At 44.8% G+C, this 19,520-nt stretch overlaps 1 protein-coding gene across 2 annotated transcripts in view; it reads right to left on the bottom strand.

Annotated features, from left to right (window-relative positions):
- Positions 1–19,520, bottom strand: part of CTTNBP2NL (CTTNBP2 N-terminal like) — an 80,515-nt gene that overhangs the window by 46,087 nt on the left and 14,908 nt on the right. Inside the window, exon 1 of one of the 2 annotated variants that reach the window (XM_056558283.1) lies at positions 8,393–8,537. The exons of the other annotated variant lie outside the window; for it this stretch is intronic. The gene's annotated coding sequence lies outside the window, so the exon portion shown is untranslated. Of the gene's footprint in view, positions 1–8,392; positions 8,538–19,520 lie in introns of those variants that run through there. 2 annotated transcript variants of the gene reach the window in all.

Raw genomic sequence — 19,520 nt, 5'->3', positions numbered from 1 at the left:
ACGGCTGTCCAGGCATGCTGGGAGTAGAAGTTTTGCAACAGCTGGAGGTCCGCAGGTTGGAGACCACTGCTGTACGCTGTATACCTATGCCCAGGCTGCAAAAGATAAAGAAAATAAACTGTAACTCACCTACGTCGGCCTCACGCTGGGGACGGGAACGTCGTACAGCCGTCAGCCTATCACCGGCTGCAGCAATGTCCCGTCCCGGCCAGTGATAGGCTTCTTACATGACAGAGCACTCAGCCTATCACTGGCCGGGGCGGGACATCGCTGCGGCCGGTGATAGGCTGACGGCTGTCCGACGTTCCAGTCCCAAGGAACAGCGTAAGGCCGACGTAGGCAAGTTAAAGTTTATTTTCTGTATCTTTTGCAGCCCGGGCATAGGTATACAGCGTACAGCAATGGTCTCCAAACTGCGGACCTCCAGCTGTTGCAAAACTACAACTCCCAGCATGCCTGGAGGTCCCCAGGTTGGAGACAACTGGCGTACAGTATAGAGTTCCATCGCCGGCGGCCCCCAAAAAAGAGGAGGAGGGCAGTGCTTGAAGGGGACATCTGTGAGTAGTACCACGCTGGGCTGATCATTAATTAGGGGGAGCAGAACAGTGCTGGCGGGTCACGTGATTGGGGTGGGGGTGGGGGGGGTGGGAAAATACCGTTATATACCGTCATACACATATTTGGTCATACTGCCCAGCCCTAAAAAGCGGAATCCCATTAAACATAATGGGGTAGATTAAGTAAAACTTGTGCAGAGTAAAAGTTGTCCAGTTTCTCATAGCAACCAGTTTTGGTTTTATTTTTAAAAAGGCCTCTAAAAGTGAAAGAAGTGATCTGATCGGTTGCTATGGGCAACTGGTAAACTTTCCTTCTGCACAGGTTTTAATAAATCTCCCCCAATATCCTTTAAATTTTGGCAGAACCCCACATGGACATTCCGGCGTGTGAACATAGCCTCGCAGTATGTTCAGGATAACAGCATTACTAGAGATTCCACATTTAGTTCACTGTTCCAGTTGAAGCGGTCCTGAATGGACTTCTCCTATACTTCCTGTTGGAATTGCTGTTTCTGACATTTTAAACATAAAGAATTTATTTGGCAAGTTTAGGAGGACTGGATACTTATGAACAAGTTCCAGATACATTTTGTTTTTCTAACCTTATTCATGGGGTTGTACTAACACCACTTGGCAACGCTGCAATTCCTGTAAACTTTATTGTTGTATTTGTTGCATAATGACGCGTCCCTCAGCACTAGTTATTCTGCCATAACTACTATTCCTTTTCCAGCCAGTAGTTGTTTAATATGTGTATTTGGTTAGTTCCCGACTTTATCCAGGAAGCTCATATTTACCTTTTTTTGTGGCAAAGGGCCATAATAACATTTATAGATTAAGGATTGATTTATATTTGGCTTTTCAGGACCTAGCAATTCCATCCCAAGAGCTTTAAAAAAGGACAAAGGACATCCCGAAACATGCATTGGGGTGGCGTCTCTCCAGTGGTCCTCTGTGTATTGTGTTACTATATTGGTATATATTTGCACCTTATATATAGTGGGATTTTCCACATGGAGATGTTGCAATATGAGGAACAGCCACTTTATATTATGCATGTGACTCTGTTATGTGGACCTTCTGGAGTGACACCCTCTTCTCCAACTAGCGGAGACTCTCCCTGCTATGTGAAATTTTATATTGTCTAATCATGTCTTAATGCATATCAATAAAATATATATATGTTTTACAATAAGGAGTGACTCCGCCCTCTTTTCCTCGTGAAATTGCATGCAATGGAGTGCACATTGGGCCACATATTTAGTGTAATGTAAAGCACTTGCAGCTACGTATTACCTTAAAATTATTGTGTTTAATTGCCCCTGGTTGTAAACCCCCGACAAGTACAGCAGTGCTCAGGGTGTATGGAGGGCGATCGAGTCAGGAGTCCGCTCCATACACCCTGAGCTTCCTGGAGCAGGCTCTACCAAATGAGCACAGATCACACAGATAAATGGATTTCAATAGAACTGCATTGATCTGTATGAGGAATGATTCATTTTTAAAGGGGTACTCCGCCCCTAGACATCTTATCCCTATCTAAAGGATAGATAATAAGATGTCAGATCACCGGGGTCATGCTGCTGGGGACCCCCGGGATCTCCGCTGTGGCACCCCGCTATCATTACTGCACAGAGCACACTCGCTCTGTGCGTAATGACCGGCGATACAGGGGCCGGAGCATAGTTACATCACGCCCCCTCGTGACGTCACTGCTCACCCCTGAATGCAAGTCTACGGGAGGGGGCATGATGGCCACCATGCCCCATCCCATAGACTTGTATTGAGGGGGCAGGCCGTGACGTCAAGAGGGGCGGAGCCGTGACGTAATGATGCTCCGGCCCCTGTATTGCCCGTCATTACTGCACAGAGCAAACTCGCTCTGTGCGTAATGAAAGCCGGGTGCCGCAGCGGAGATCCCGGGGGTCCCCAGCAGCGTGACCCCGGTGATCTGACATCTTATCCCCTATGCTTTGGATAGGGGATAAGATGCTAGGGGCCGAGTACCCCTTTAAAGTCCCATAAGGACTAATGTGTAAAAAGTTTAGATTTTTTTGCCCCATTAATAAAACATGATAGAAACTATACAAATGTGTTATTTTATACACGCCAACCTAAAGTATGAAATTAACATGAAGTGTGACCACAAGGTGAATGGCATAAAAAGGAAAAAAAAAAAAAGAAAACCTAAATTTGCTAAATTGCACTTTTTTCCCCAATGAACTTTTTGGGGTTTCGGAGTATAAGTTACGGAAAAATGAAAGGTGTCATTACAAAGTACAATCAGTCCTGCAAAAAAGAAAAAAAAAAAAAAAAAACAAGCCCTCATATGGGTCTGTAGATGAAAAAATAAGAGTTATGGCTAATATGGGGAGAGGAGAAAAAAAAAACAAAGCTAAAGTCCAAGAACGAAAACTGGCCAATTCCTTTAAGGAGTTAGTGTTTTTTGGGTGTGCCTTTTAAGTTTTTTTTTATTAATAAAAGACCTTATAGTAGTTTTCTTTTAAATTTCCACACGCCTGTAGTGTATACTCCAAACATATGAGAAAATGTGAGGGGAACATAGCTTTACACTATAAAGCACTCCCGAAAACCTCTAATCATAGACATGTATCTATTTCTAGCCTATATTAGTAAAGAGTGAATCATTGTCTGTTACCTCACATGTGTATGAGTGAGGTGACCTGTCTGGGTGTGGTGTGGGAGTCAGGTCTTATGAATTCTACTGTGATGCACTGGTGTGATATCACCACCCTGTAAATTTTGGTCAGATATCTATTCTAAAGGGAACATTCAGGGGAAAATCTATCATTGCCTGCTGTAAAGTGGCACATTATTTTTTTGAATGTTAGGCTGTTTTCACTAACACGGGGCATTTAAAAGGGGTACTCCGTTACCTTGCTGTTAGAGCTCCGCTTTCCATCTTCTGGAAGTTATTGTTCCGAACGCTGTGTGCGGGCTTCCGTGTTCAGGGCCGCCCCTCGTGACGTCACGCCCGCCTCCTCAACGAAAGTCTATGGGAAGGGGGCGTGACTGCCATCACGCGCCCTTTCCATAGACTTTCGTTGACGGGGCGGGCGTTTCGTCACGAGGGGCGGCCCTGAACACGGAAGCCCACACACAGCATTTTGAACAATAACTTCCAGACGATGGAAAGCGGAGCTCCGACAGCAAGGTAACGGAGTACCCCATTAAAGGGGTACTCTGCCCCTATACATTTACTCCCCTATCCCAGCGGCTGGACCCCCCCCCCCCCCCCCCCCCGCGCGATCTCCAGGCCAGCACCACAATGTTCTGAACACATAAGCTTGGGGCTTCTGTGTTTGTGACGTCACGCCACACTCCCTCCATGTCTATGGGAGGGGGCATGACGGCTGTGTACTAGCAGTCATGCCCTCTCATAGACATGAAAGGAGGGGGTGTGGTGTGACGTAACACACAGTATTACCACGATTTGCATAATGACAGTAAGATTGTGGTATTAACAGTAAAATTGCCTTTACATTGATATTGGCAAATGGAGAGAAAATTGTGACTGTACCACTGTCTTGTGTAAACACAAACTCGCACTTCTCTTGCCGAGTGGGTGGAACTAAGCATCCTGCAACACCACATTTATCCCAATTTACACTATAGAGGTCTAAATTGACTAAATCTATGCTAGCTTGGAGCTAGTGCAGATTGCTGAAGCATTGCGCACAGGCGGCTTCATTGTATACAATTCTTAATAAATTAGGGTTGACGAGGCAGTGCACTTTTAAGACATAAGCATCAAATGCCATCTTGGTAAATTTCATGCCTTAGGGTAGGGCCACACGTAACAGATCTGCAGCGTATTTTAGCGATCCCCCGATGACCGGCCCTACTGTGCCTCCTGCCACTACAAGCAGACTCCCAGGACCTGCGAGTCGCTGCATGCACACACAGTGGACTCACAGATGTAATGAACACTCGCCCTGCTCCCTGAGCTAGGCCGAGAGCGGCTGCGATATCTGAGTACACTGTGCATGCGCACGGCGACTCGCAGGTGCTGTGTGTCTGCTCGAAGTGGCAGATTGACGCTATGAGCAGGCACAGCAGGAGTCACACTAGGGTCATCATCAGCGAAAAATATGCTGCGGACGTGTTGCGTGTGATCCTACCCTTAGAGTAGGGTCACACAGGAGCGAATCCGCAGTGAGTTGACGCTGGGGATGCGCTGCCGGCAGTCACAGAGCGAGCGCAGAGCAAACTCCCTGCTGATGCCGTAGCTCTGTGTCCACTCGTGACTGTGGGAAATCCACCGCTAAGAGTAGACAAGCAGAGCTATGGCAGCAGCAAGGAGTTCGCTCTGCCCTCGCTCTGACTGCCGGCAGCGCATCCGCAGCTCCAAATACACTGCAGATGACCTCCTGTGTGACCCTACACTTAAACTTTAATTTGTTTAATTTTTTAACTTTGATCATCTAAAAAAAAAAAAAAATAAATAAAGTTAGGTTTTGTGTTATGAAATCTGAGGCATTTTAAAAGGTACAGTAGAGACTTTGTATATCTCTGTGGCAGGCACTTTGAGGGGAACTGATTAAACTAGTACAGGTTGGTAAAAAGTAAATTCTGCGACTGTACACAAACCTGCACTTGGTGGTAGTTCGTAAAGAGGGGTGTAGTTTCACACACCCCAAACTTACTACCGTTTATGCTGTCTTCTTTTGTAGATTTCCAAGACTGCTGCACAGGGCAGCCTCTGAAGTGGCTGGATATATCAAGAGGCGTGCACCTCTTATAAATCCTGTGCAATCATACACAGGCGGGGGTTTACTTAAAGGGGTTCTCCAGAGGGGGAAAAAAAGTTTCAATTTCACTGATGTCAAAGTTAAACAGATTTTGTAAATTACCTCTGTTTAAAAAATATTAATCCTTCCGTTACTTGTCAGCTGCTGTATGCTCCAGCGTAAGGTGTGTAGTTATTTCCAGTTTGACCACAGTGCTCTCTACTGACACCTCTGTCTGTGTAAGGAACCGTCAAGAGCGTGAGCAAATCCCAATAGCAAACCTATCCTGCTCCAGAGGTGGCAGAAGAGAGCACTGTGGTCAGACTTGAAAGACCTACACAACCTCTTCTGGAGCATACAGCAGCTAAGTACTGTAAGGCTTAAGACTTTTAAATAAGACATAATTTCCAAATCTGTGTAATTAAAGTTAAAAAAAAAAAAAAAACACAGCTAATTCCTTTCAAGAACCACTCCCCATCTATCTCCAGGTTGGGTGTGGTTCTGTACCTCAGTTCCATTAAAGTAAATGGAACCAAGTTATAATACCACACCCAACCTGGGGACAGACGTGGAGGCGTTTTTGAAAGAAATTAGCACTGTTTTTCAAATTCTGGATAACCCCTTTTTATAATAAAGTTAATTTGAAAACATAATTTTTTTCTCTTCTGGAGTACCCCTTTAAGACTGATGTGTGGAAGGCTGGTCTTAGTAAATTCCTCCTAAGACTGTCTGTTTGGTTGGTTTTGCCCATAATAACCAATAACAATTCAGTGTTTATCTTAATGACCTCTGGTAAAATGAAAGCTGAGCCGGGATTGGTTGTTAAGGGCATATATGGAGGACAACAATGACAGTACAATGCCCCCTATACCACCACCACAAGTGCCTAGGCTATGGCCCCTTCATGTAAAATGCCCAAAGCTATGGGCACTGCACATCAGGGGGCTTCTTATAACTTGCGATAGCTGCATTGGGGGCTTTAAACCCATGATATTTTGTCCATGGACCAAAGACATGTTTACACAGTTCAACGCCCTCCATATTGCCCTGTCAGCTGTTCTCTGGACTCAGAATTGCTGACAGACTCTGTGCTATGGATTTGCCTTTTCCTTATGTTTGTGCTGAAAATCTGTTGTGCATTGTTAGCTGGCACGTTGGGAGACACATCCCAACCACTCCCAGCTATAGATGCAGATCACAATCCTTCTGTGCAAGATCTTGATAAAGAGTTCTGGTCTCATGCACAACTGTACTATGACCTATATGGGTCCATACGGTATACTTCTATATACCGGGATTTTTTTTGGTCTGGTTTTTCTTTAGATACTGTTATAAAGCTATTAAAATTAAATAGTCAACTTTTGTAAGAAATGTTAAATTTTTTCCTTCAGTTTTATGTCTAGAAAACTCAAAAAAATTACACAAAAAATATAAATAAAAAGACCATGAAATCTACAATCCATTCTTTGGGCAAAGCTGCAGTCTCTCTTTGTCCTGGGAACAGATGTTCATCTTTGTCCATGGTACAACACATGATAATAATAATAATAATAATATAAAAATATTACCCGTATTTTTCGCCCTATAGGAAGCACCAGCATATAAGACGCACCGCATTTTAAAGGTCCAAAATCCAGAAGAAAAAAAAAAAAAAAAAAAAAAAAAAGATACTGAACCCAACAGTTATCTTCAACCTGCGGACCTCCAGATGTTGCAAAACTACAACTCCCAGCATACCCGGACAGCCAACGGCTGTCCGGGCATGCTGGGAGTTGTAGTTTTGCAACATCTGGAGGTCCGCAGGTTGAAGACCACTGGTATAGGAGGTAATACTCGCGTGTCCCCGCCGCTCTGGACCCGTCACCGCTGCCCTGGATGTCGGTCCATCGCTGTCGCCGCGTCCCTGCGGTGTCCCCGACGTCTTCTTCCCGGGATCCACGCTCGCCGTCATCACGTCGCTACGCACGGCACTCCTATTGGATGACGGGACGGCGTGGGCGACGACATGATGACATCGAAGGAGAGCGACGGCCATGCAGGGGATCCCGGCACGGAGCAGACACAGAGGAGGAAGGTAAGGTCCTTCCCGGTGTCCTGTAAGCTGTTCGGGATGCCCCGATTTCACTGCAGCGGTCCCGAACAGCCGGGTTAGTGTTATTTTCGCTTCAGATGTGGCGGTCAGCTTTGATCGCCGCGTCTGAAGGGTTAATACAGGGCATCACCGCGATCGGTGATGTCCTGTATTAGCCGCGGGTCCCGGCCGTTGATGGCCGCAGGTATTCGCCGTATAAGACGCACCAACTTCCCCCCTCCAGTTTTGGGGGAAGAAAAAGTGTGTGTCTTATACGGCGAAAAATACGGTACTTATTATTATTCAATACAGTGTTTTCCAGACAGTGTGTCTCCAGCTGTTTGAAAACTACTTGTTGTTTTGCAACAGCTAGAGACACTGTTCGAATAACACTGTTCTATTAAATGGGCTTAGAACTTAAAGGAGTACTCCGCTGCTCAACATTTGGAACAAACTTTTCCAAACACTGGAGGCGGGAGTTTGTGACGTCATAGCCCCGCCCCTCATGACGTCACACCCCACCCCCTCACTGCATGTCTACTGATGTTCCTGGCTGTCTTATAAAGCATTTTTAAGCCTGATGAAATTTGCCATAAAGCAGTAAAATGAATACCTGGAGAGTAATTCTAAAAAACGTTGTTACCCTGCGATTAGTTTATGGGGGTACAAATTTGTGACAGTTGCGCTTTAAAAAGACTGGTTTGAACATAGCCTTATTTCAATGGCACGAGGGGAGGTTCCAGACACCTCAGAAAAGTGTGTTTTTCTTGAGGAACAAAAGGATTGGCTGCAGAGGAGTCAACGGGTCACCACAAACATGACAGTCTGCAGGTCCCCAATGCTACATGTTCTTAATCTATTACACCACAATGGCTTCTTTGGTATGAACGAACCTTCCATGTAAATCCTATTTCCACATCCATTTCCCTGCACTGCATTGCTCCTGACCAGACACTGAACAAAACAAAATAAAAAATAGGTATTGCAAATGACAAAGAAAACGGAGCACTCACACTGTTGCTGGAAGTCTTTGGTTCAGGCTATGTTCACGAAGGTCCCGAGATAGGTGACCATTGCAGGGAGAGACAGATGGAATCAGGGGGAAGCTCGGACGGCGGCCACGGTCCCGTATCGCACCAAAGGCTGCATTCAGAGATGTGATCAGTAGGGATGTAAGAAAAAATCGATTCTCGCGATAATCGCGATTTTTCATTTGCCGATACAGAATCGATTCAAAATATTTTTGAATCGATTCTTTTAGGGATGTGGAATTTTTAATAAAACGCACTTTATCTTACCTGCCAACGAGCCCGCGGAGCTCCGGTACAGGTGTTCGGTCCCCGGGCTGTATTCTTCTTACTTCCTGTTAGTCCGGCACGTCACATGGAGCTTCAGCCTATCACCAGCCGCAGCGATGTCCCGCCTCCGCTGGTGATAGGCTGAAGCTCCATGTGACGTGCCGGACTAACAGGAAGTAAGAAGAATACAGCCCGGGGACCCAACACCTGTACCGGACTGTACCGGAGCTCCGCGGGCTCGTTGGCAGGTAAGATAAAGTGCGTTTTATTTTATTTTGCAGCCCGCACGGGATAACATGAGAAAAGTGAGCACCGGAGTACTAGATCGCCGCTGTCAAAGCTGACAGCGGCGTCTATTGGGATCTATGAATGCTCCCAGGTGGGCGATATATCGCGATGTATCGTCACCTAGACGGTATCGCGATATATCGCGATATATCGAATCGCCACACTGGTATCGCGATTCGAATCGAATCGCCAAATTCTTGGCGATTCACACCCCTAGTGATCAGTATAGTCCTAATCTAGATCTGTTGAGATCCTGCCATATCTGGAACCATGTTCTAGTAATATAAGCAGAAGGCCCAGATAGGGGAGCAGTAAACGATTCTTCTAAGCAAACATGATGGTGTTACATTATAAATAATGACTGAACTTCCTTCAATGACATCCGCCCAGATTCTGGCTCCAGTTCAAGCTGGGAGTATCACTATGGCATGAGCAGGGTTAGTACCAGCTCTTCCAGCCATCCACACCTCCACCCACAGATTGTGATTCATGAAGAAAGCGAAGTAGAAAACACCTGGCCTGTCAGAAATACAGAATACATGTATGGAGTATAGAATCGCCTGTGTGCCAAGCAGCTCTAAAGCTCGTCTCAATTCAGTCATTAAAGGAGCTTCTAGCATTGCCCAGTTTGGGGTGTAGTAAGTAAAGGGAATAACTGGCATAAATGGAGGCAGTGAACATGGTCAGCACTCCAGTCTCCTTGGGTCTTTTAAAGGGGTACTCCTCTGCCCCAGCATTCCGAACACTTGGAGCGGGCGGCGTGGAGTCATCAGGTCACAGCCATGCCCCTCGTGATGTCACGTCACGCTCCTTCGATGCAAGTCTATGGGAGGGGGCGTGGTGGCAGTCTTGCATTGAGGGGGAGTGGTGTGATGTCACAGGGGGCATAAACGTGACGTCACAACCCCCACCGCTGGCATTCAGTGTTCTAAACAAATGCTGAGGGACCCCCGTGATCAGACATCTTATCCTCTATCTTTTGGATAGGGGATAAGATGTCTAGGGGTGAAGTACCCCTTTAAACACTGATGGTCACTGAGCTGGCTGCACATGCGTGCTTCCAACTAATGGTATCCCTACTTACCCCGACAGAGGACAACCATTCTACAAATGAACGTGCGATTCATTCATTTTCTATGGGTATGGAGCTTGGCAACGATCGGAAGCCCCAAAGCGAATGAATGGAGTTCTAGATGCCCATGTGTGCAGCCGCTTCATTCATTCAGAGGAAATTTGTCCTCTGCCCTCAGGGTCGGTGGGGGTCTCAGCAGCTGGACTCATCGATCCACTAGGTATTCCCTATCTTGTTAATAGGGAGTAACTTTCGATTAAGAGAGTAACCCTTGAATAGGTGGACTCTCACCGCCCCCCCCCCCCCCCCCGTTTACTCCTTTAAACCTGCTATGATGCCTTATATAAAATCAAAAGCTAGAACCAGATATAGCCAGCTATTGTCACCCAATACAAAAATATGGCTGCTTGTTTACAAGAAAAAGTATATAAGAGTATCACCAAAAAATGAACAAGGTAATAATTTAATAACTGCTTATACCTTTAGAGCTACAGACTGCATCCAATAGATCCTTTATCAACCTAAAATAGGCTTTTTCAAAAGTAAAGTGTCACATAAGGAGACCCAGCAGGTTATTCAGCTGTAATGCCACTTAAATAATAGGATTTGCGGGCTCCACCATCACAGGAATCTGTCAGTCGGGGGTCATGACCTGCTAGTACCTTCTCAGTGATATAATGCCAGACAACAGCTAAAAACTGCAAAGGCACAACTGTACAGTATGCCGACATTTCCATAATGGCTACACAATGTTACGGCCCTCCACAACTATATAACTGTTACAAAGTTGTAACCCAACCAAGAATATTTTTTGGCCATGTAGTCCCTGCAGCTCAGTGGTTAGCACTGTTTTCTTGCAGAGCTGCTGTCCTGGATTCAAATCTGACCAAGGACATCTGCGTAAAGTTATTTGGTTACTCCCCTTTTCTCTATATTACTTGTTCTTTGGGAGATAAGCCGTGCCAGAAAACACATGCAGCCAAGCATGGACGTACCGTATTTTTCGCCGTATAAGACGCACTTTTTCTTCCCCAAAACTGGGGGAAAAAGTTGGTGCGTCTTATACGGCAAATACACACACCTATCGCGGCGGTCCCTGCAGCCATTAACGGCCGGGACCCGCGGCTAATACAGGACATCACCGATCGCGGTGATTCCCTGTATTATCCCTTCAGACCCGGCGATCAAAGCTGACCGCCGCATCTGAAGGGGAAGTGACTAACCCGGCTGCTCAGTCGGGCTGTTCGGGACCACCGCGGTGATATAGCGGCGTCCCGAACAGCTTACAGGACACCGGGAGGGACCTTACCTGCCTCCTCGGTGTCTGCTCCATTCCGGGATCCCCTGCATGGCCAGCGCTCTCCTTCGACGTCATCACGTCGTCGCGCACGCCGTCCCGTCATCCAATAGGAGCGGCGTGCGTAGCGACATGATGACGGCGACGGAGAGCGTGAATCCCGGGGAAGAAGGCGTCGGGGACACCACGGGGGACGGGGCAACAGCGATGGAGCGACATCGAGGGCAGCGGGAACACGCAAGTATTACCTCCTATACCAGTGGTCTTCAATCTCCGGACCTCCAAATGTTGCAAAACTACAACTCCCAGCATGCCCGGACAGCCAACGGTTGTCCAGGCATGCTGGGAGTTGTAGTTTTGCAACATCTGGAGATCCGCAGGTTGAAGATCACTGTTGGGTTCAGAATTTTTTTTTCTTTCTAGATTTTGCACCTTTAAAATAGGGTGCGTCTTATATGCCGGTGCATCCTATAGGGCGAAAAATACGGTATATGGGGTGATCAGGCAATACATCTGACAGCCAATGCAATTCTGCATGTTCAGAATGGAGTGTGCTTTTTTTTTCCTTCCATTTTTGGGGAAAATTTAAATCACCATATTATATATGAGGCTATTCACACCTCTCCCAAACAATTATGGAGGTATTAGTAGGAAGGTATGAAAATATATTATATATGCATTTATGGTATTTGATAAAATGCTTTTTCTTGGGATGGAGCAGAGTACTTACGTCTTTTTATTTTTTTTTTTATGCCATATACTGAACATACAACACTTCAATTAAACCTTTTTAACAAGCAGCACACAAAGCATGGCCCCCAGGAAAGAGCTCCATCTCGCACTAGACAAACAAAACAGAGGTTAACTAGAATACTTCCTTTCAATCCTAAAAGGAAAAGCGCCCAAGACATAATGGCAGGTAATCATATGGTGCTTTACCTCTCCGAGAAAAAAAAAACTGAAGCTCTTTATGAACTGAACACCTGGGCCAGAGTTCTCCATGCAAGGAACAGTAAAATCACTGTATTCAGGAACAGACAACATCCTGGAAATCTGAAGGCTACGACCCATTAACAAGGCTTCAAGCCCAGGGATAACGTACACAGTGCAGGACTACAGGATACAAAGAGGGGATGACTCTGCAAAGCAGTCAGCATGCACATGGGTCAGATTATAGACTTCTATATCAGGTGAGGTTATTGTAACAGCATCGGCAGCATCATTTTGTTTGCAATATTACTGTTTTATTGGCAAACCCAAGCAGCCATTTGCCACTGCATGTGGGTCACCAATGATTGGGTGAAACAGAATACTGTGCCTGGCATCCAGCCAAAAAATAAAACTACGTAGCAAACTCGCTGTTTAGGATTCGTTCACATTTGTGTGTGAGGCTTACGCAGGCTTCCGATTGGATAATAGGACACAAAAACACTGCAAGCAGTATTTTTTGTCATGACAGAACCCTGCAATATAGAGAGCACCAATAAGAAACCCAATGGATGCCATTCAGACTCCACTCTGCCAAGCATGCATACTTCAATTGCGAGAGAAAAATAAGCTGCTAAAGACACCTCTGGTTTATCTCCAGCAGGAAGAAAGGATGGACCAAGATTATATCTACCGTATTTTCCGCCGTATAAGACACACTTTTTCCTCCCCAAATCTGTGGGGGGGGGGGGGTAAGTTGGTGCATCTTATATGGCAAATACACATTAAAACCCTGTCCTATCGCGGCGGTCCCTGCGGCCATCAACGGCCGGGACCCACGGCTAATACAGGACATCACGAATAGCGGGAAAGTGACACTAACTCGGCTGCACTGGGAGGGACCTTACCTGCCTCCTCGGTGTCTGCTCCGTGTCGGGATCCCCTGCATGGCGGGCGCTCTCCGTCGTCATCACGTCGTCGCGCGCGCCGTCCCGTCATCCAATAGAAGTGGCGTGCGTAGCGACGTGATGGCGGCGACGGAGAGCGAGGATACCGGGCATCAGAGACGTTCCGGAGCGACTGGGACACGGGGACAGCGATGGAGGGCGACATCCAGGGCAGCGGTGATGGGTCCGGAGCAGCGGGGACACACGAGTACCTCCTATACCAGTGGTCTTCAACCTGCGGACCTCCAGATGTTGCAAAACTACAATTCCTGGAATGCCCGGACAGCCAATGGCTGTCCGGGCATGCTGGGAGTTGTAGTTTTGCAACATCTGGAGGTCCGCAGGTTGAAGATCACGGTCCCATACTTTACACTGTATTCTAGATTTTCCTCCTTTAAAATTGAGTGCGTCTTATATGCCGTAGCGTCCTATATGGCGAAAAATACGGTAATATGCCTGATACCTCTTTCTCCTGACATCTACCATCAGGAGAGAGGCGGGAGGGCTCATATGGTCATTTGGTGGGTTTAACCAATCATTCAATATTTAAAGACCAAATGTGGCACATGGCGGGATAGCAAGGGATACTTACAGGCACTGACCAGGAGTACCAAATTCAAACAGTCATTATAGGCATATATTATAAAAGATTCATTAGGAATACATAGGACAACACGTTTTGAGGATGAACAATTCTCTTCATCAGGTCCATACAATAAAGATGAAATATGCTGAGACTGTATGATCTTTGACATAATTCTTAGCATTTTTAATGAATGTTTTATGTGACTACAATTTCCTGTATGTATATTTATGTGAATGCATGTAGCTGATTTTGTATTTTGTGTGTTTTATCCTTACATAGAATGCTTGTTTACTACCCGAGTTATCACTTTGTATCTATAAAAAGTCTGTGTACTGTGTATAACCTATATTGTATGGACCTGATGAAAAGGATAGTTCTTCCTCAAAACACGTTGTCATATCTGTTCACAATTAGAATATCTATCTATCCATATCTGTGACGTTAGCGCCTGAAGGTATCCCTTGTTATCCTACAGTATCCTGCAGTTAGTCTTCGAATATTGGCTGCTTCCTTATGTCCCTCCTTGGATCCATGGCTGGGATTGGCTTCGACCCAAACCTACGGTACACACTGGTAAATTTGATATCTTATGCCAGTCTCCATGTTGCACTCAGAGTGTACACAACATAGGTGAGTGCACTACTTTGAATTGCATATCCAGCCAACTTTCATAGCATACCCATGGTCAACTCAAGTGCAGTCATGTGCAATCGAGTAAGATAAATTATTAATTGTGTATGTTAACTAGGGATCGACCGATATAGTTTTTATAGAGCCAATACCGATAATCGGTGGAGGTTAGGGCCGATAGCCGATAACTTATATTGATATTCCGGTACAAGTTATCGGCTATTTATCCCCCCGCGACATCGCTGCAGATCATTGATTTAAAGCGGCACTTTAAATCAATGCACTGCAGTGGCTTTTGCGGTGCCATAGGCCGCCGCCACCACCCGCTTCTCTCCCCCTACCTGTCAGGGTGGTCCGGGCCATCCTTCCTTCCTGTAGTGTCAGGCGGCATTCCGGGTGGAGGGTGAACTGGTCCGGGCTGTCCTTCTCCGGGGGTCATCTTCTCCACTCCGGGCAGGCTCCGGCCTAGTAACGCAGCATAGACGCCGCTGCGCAGTGACGCCCGTGCGTAGCGACGCACCTGACGTCACGGCGTCTATGCAGCGTACTAGGCCGGAGCCTGCCCGGAGTGGAGAAGATGACCCCCAGAGAAGGACAGCCCGGACCGGTTCACCCTCCACCCGGAATGCCGCCGGACACTACAGGAAGTATGGATGGCCCGGACCACCCCCATTACGGGTAAGTTTAATTTTTTTTATTGACTCGGAGGGTGGGGGAGGGGCCCGACCGGTATAGCGGTATGGGCAAAAATCCATACCAGTATACCGCCCAGCACTACCGGTGGGGGGTGCGACGCGGTGCGGTGGGCGGTTTCAGTGCGGTGGGGCATTATCGGCAAGGTAATTGCCGATACCGATAATGCCCAAAATCGTGATTATCGGCCGATAATATCGGCCATACCGATAATCGGTCGATCCCTAATGTTAACCCCATGCCTATATGGTTTTGTCAGTTTTTTCCCTAACCCAAAACCGTAGCCTACCATGGTTTTTGGTCCGGGTAAAAGACCGTATTGAAACGTAGACTTTTTTTTTTAAACATGGGAGTCAATGGGAACCATACAGAACAGTAAGTGCGTATGGTTCCATCAGGTTTTCACCATATGGTTTTTGACTTTGCACAGTTTTTTTTCTTGGAATTTCAATCAACCAAGTGAAACTTTCTTCATAATGGAAGTTAAAAATGTATACTTTTTTTCCTTTAAAAAAAACGGATGCAACCGGACATTATTATTATTTTTTTAAATCAAAACCCTGATACAGGAACTGTATTGCAAAAACGTGGTGTGAACCCAGCCTTACATCGCTAATACTTTCTGAAGTTTAGAGGAAATATTAACCTGCTGTAAGTGCTTACTAGCACCCAATACTTCAGACTGACATGTAAGGGATTGCGGTAAAGCCCAGACAAGTTTTATTTTTAATCTTGCTGATAAACCTGTATGGAGTGCCTTGGCATGCTTGGTTTTCATGACCTATCCGTTTAGGATTTTCTGTTATGTGAAAATGAATGCTGTGAATGATACCTAAGAATTTATAAGATCTGTTAAGGAGAAGCTCTGAAGTGCATAGAAGTCATAGAGAGTGTCATGCCTCCTGTGGAGAGTACTTAACACTCTGGCACCAAAAGCGTTTAGCAACTCTACACTTGCCGTGGACGTGCCTTTAAGTCAAACGTACACCCAGAAAACCTTGAAAAAGACATTTTCAGCTCTAGTTTAAATGGGGTTTTCTTGTTTCATAAAAAGGATCTTCCAGACTTCCTTACTAAAGCTCATTTCCCTTACAATGCATGCGACTTAACTAGCGATGAAGCAAAAAAAGCTTATCTGGCAAAGTGTCACTGTCACTTACAGATTGACCCAAGACGCATCAAAAGTTTTGTTTGGTAAGGGTCTGGGTGCTGAGACCACCATGGATTGCTAGAACAGGCTGGGAAAGGCTGAGCACTTCTCTCCTAGTCTTGCAGCATAAGATAAAGTCTATGGAGCCTATCTCCTGCAGAAAGATAGGACAAGCAGCGCTCTGCCAATTGTTTCTTTTAGATCATTCTAGCGATCAGTAGGGGTCTGAGAACCCACACCCTGACCAATCAAAGCTTTCAATGTCTTGACATGTGACAGTGACACTTTCGGTAGTCTGTACCATACAATCATTCTTTCCTTGCTGTAATAAAATCCTCTTTCCATACACTGACTTCCCGGTAAAATAATCTGTGTTTGTGTTTATACACAGCAGCCACTCGGAGAGGGGAGAACTGCAATGGGGTAAAGAGGATTCCTGAGGGAATAATTAAGACAGGAGGTGTCTCAGACTACTCCATACTCCCTTAAGGCAGTGAAGGCAGGGAAGAGGCAAGCATGCCCTAGACTCCCTTTAAAAGGAGGATTATCCTGGCAAAAAAAAAAAAGTAACCAGATGTCTTCCAAAAAGAGCACCACTCCTGCCCTCAGAATGTGTATGGTATTAAAGCTTGGTTTCATTGATGAGAGTTTTTTTTCTTTTAAAGACCTTTTTTTTAAATTCCTGGATAAACCCTTTAAGTCAGAGTACTGCCCTGATTGAATACAACTATATATGGGTATGTAAGTGATTCATTTCAGGAAGAAATAGAGCTGATTTTTAAGCGCATTCCAATTAAAAGGGTACCCCGTGGGAAAAAAAATTAAATCAACTGTTGCCAGAAAGTTAAACAGATTTGTAAATTACTTCTATTAAAAAAATCTTAATCCTTCCAGTACTTATTAGCTGATTAATACTACAGAGGGAATTCTTTTCTTTTTGGAACACAGAGCTCTCTGCTGACATCTCTGTCCATTTTAGGAACTGTCCAGAGCATCATATGTTTGCTATGGTTTTTTTTTCTCCTACTCTGGACAGTTCTTAAAATGGACAGAGATGTCAGCAGAGAGCATGTGTTCCAAAAAGAAAATAATTTCCTCTGTAGTATTCAGCAGCTAATAAGTACTGGCAGGATTAAGATTTTTAAATAGAAGTAATTTACAAATCTGTTTAACTTTCGGGTACCAGTTGATTTAAAAAAAAAAATAAATAAATAAAGTTTTTCAGTACCCCTTTAAGTTCAGCATAGATTCCGCCTGGTATCCAACTTCTGTTGATTTCAATGGGATTTACACAAACATATTCAGCATATATCGTACATTTCTGAAGCTGATCTGAATTCCGACAGAAGTTACACGTCAACTCTTGAGGGGGATTCGGCAAGGAAACATCCTACTTAAGGCAATAGGACTTTGTATTTCTTCGCCATACCTGCCACATTCTGTGCCAAATTCTGCTTTCAATTTTTCTCGTCATTTTCTTTCATGTGCACAAGACCTATTAGTTTACTACTACTACCACCTTTAAGTTAATTGATGGGGGGGAAAAAAAAAAAAAAAAAAAAAAAAACACATTCTTATGTTAAAGGAAAGGATATACAGAATACGTATGACATATACAATATATATATATATATATATATATATATATATATATATATATATATATATATATATATATTGTATATCACATACACACACTGTTCTCTCAATTCTAAATCAAAGGACTGTGAGGCTAGTACTCAAAATGTGTAATTTCTAATAAACGTGGGAGAAATGTAACAGCTTTCCAACCATGAGATGCCCTATTCATTCTTTGTACGCATAATGGAAATTTCAGCCCTATGACTCTAGGTCAGTGAGGAATTTAAGGAAAATAAACAGGCAGAGCTCCATTCATGACTAAATATAGCCTGTACCATACGGATTCAATCAGATAGCCATAATTGCCTGGAAATTAGCTACAGAAGCCGGCCTCTATAGGCACAATGCTACACGAACACTGGTATACACTACACCAAAATATGTGGGATGGAAATACAGGATGCATAGGTAGTAAAAGGCATCTTTACCAATCATAGCCCCATCTTTAGTCTAAAGATCTTAGGCGTAACAAGGTTACCCCACAAAAGATAGCTATAGATCACCCATTTCGAGGATATACTAATAGTACAGAACTTTTTGAGCACTGTTGCTCAGTTGCCAAGCTCACAGATATAGTGGGGCAACAAAAGTATTTAGTCAGCCACCGTTTGTGCAAGTTTTCCCACTTAAAAAGATGAGAGGCCTGTAATTTTCATCATAGGTATACCTCATCTATGAGAGACATAATGAGAAAAAAAAATCCATAAAAATCACATTTTCTGATCAGTCTGATTTTTAAAGAATTTGCAAATTATGATGGAATATAAGTATTTGGTCAATAACAAAAGTTCATCTCAATACTTTGTTATATACCCTTTGTTGGCAATGACAGAGGTCAAACGTTTTCTGTAAGTCTTCACAAGATTTTCACATAGTGTTGCTGGTATTTTGGCCCATTCCTCCATGCAGATCTCCTCTAGAGCAGTGATGTTTTGGGGCGGTCGCTGGACAACACTGACTTTTAACACCCTCCAAAAGGTTTTCAAAAAGGGGGCGAGATCTGGAGACTGGTTAGGCTTAAATATCCAGCCATGTTTAATCTTCAATGCCCTTGCTGATGGAAGGTGGTTTTCACTCAAAATCTCACTTCATGGCCCCATTCATTCTTTCCTTTACACGGTTCAGTCGTCCTGGTCCCTTAGCAGAATAAGAGCCAAAAGCATGATGTTTCCACCCCATACTTCACAGTAGGTATGGTGTTCGTTGGAAGCAACTCAGCATTCTTTCTCCTACAAGCATGACGAGTTGAGTTTTTACCAAAAAGTTCTACTTTGGTTTCTTCTGACCATATGACGTTCTCCCAATTCTCTTCTCAGTCATACAAATGCTCTCTAGCAAACTTCAGACAGGCCTGGACATGTACTGGCTTAAGCAGGGGGACACGTCTAACACTGCATTAATTGAGTCCCTGGCAGAGTAGTGTGTTACTGATGGTAGCCTTTGTAACTTTGGTCCCAGCTCTTTACAGGTCATTCACTAGGTCCCCCGTGTGGTTCTGAGATTTTTGCTCACTGTAATTGTGATCATTTTGATACCACGGGGTGAGATCCTGCATGGAGCCCCAGATAGAGGGAGATTGAGGGAGATTATCAGTGGTCAATTGCTCCCAAAG

This window comes from Hyla sarda, chromosome 2 (assembly GCF_029499605.1).
Source record: "Hyla sarda isolate aHylSar1 chromosome 2, aHylSar1.hap1, whole genome shotgun sequence".
NCBI classification, from domain to species: Eukaryota; Metazoa; Chordata; class Amphibia; order Anura; family Hylidae; genus Hyla; species Hyla sarda.
Note: the sequence above shows the minus strand (reverse complement) of the source record. Positions and strands in the feature narration are given on the sequence as shown.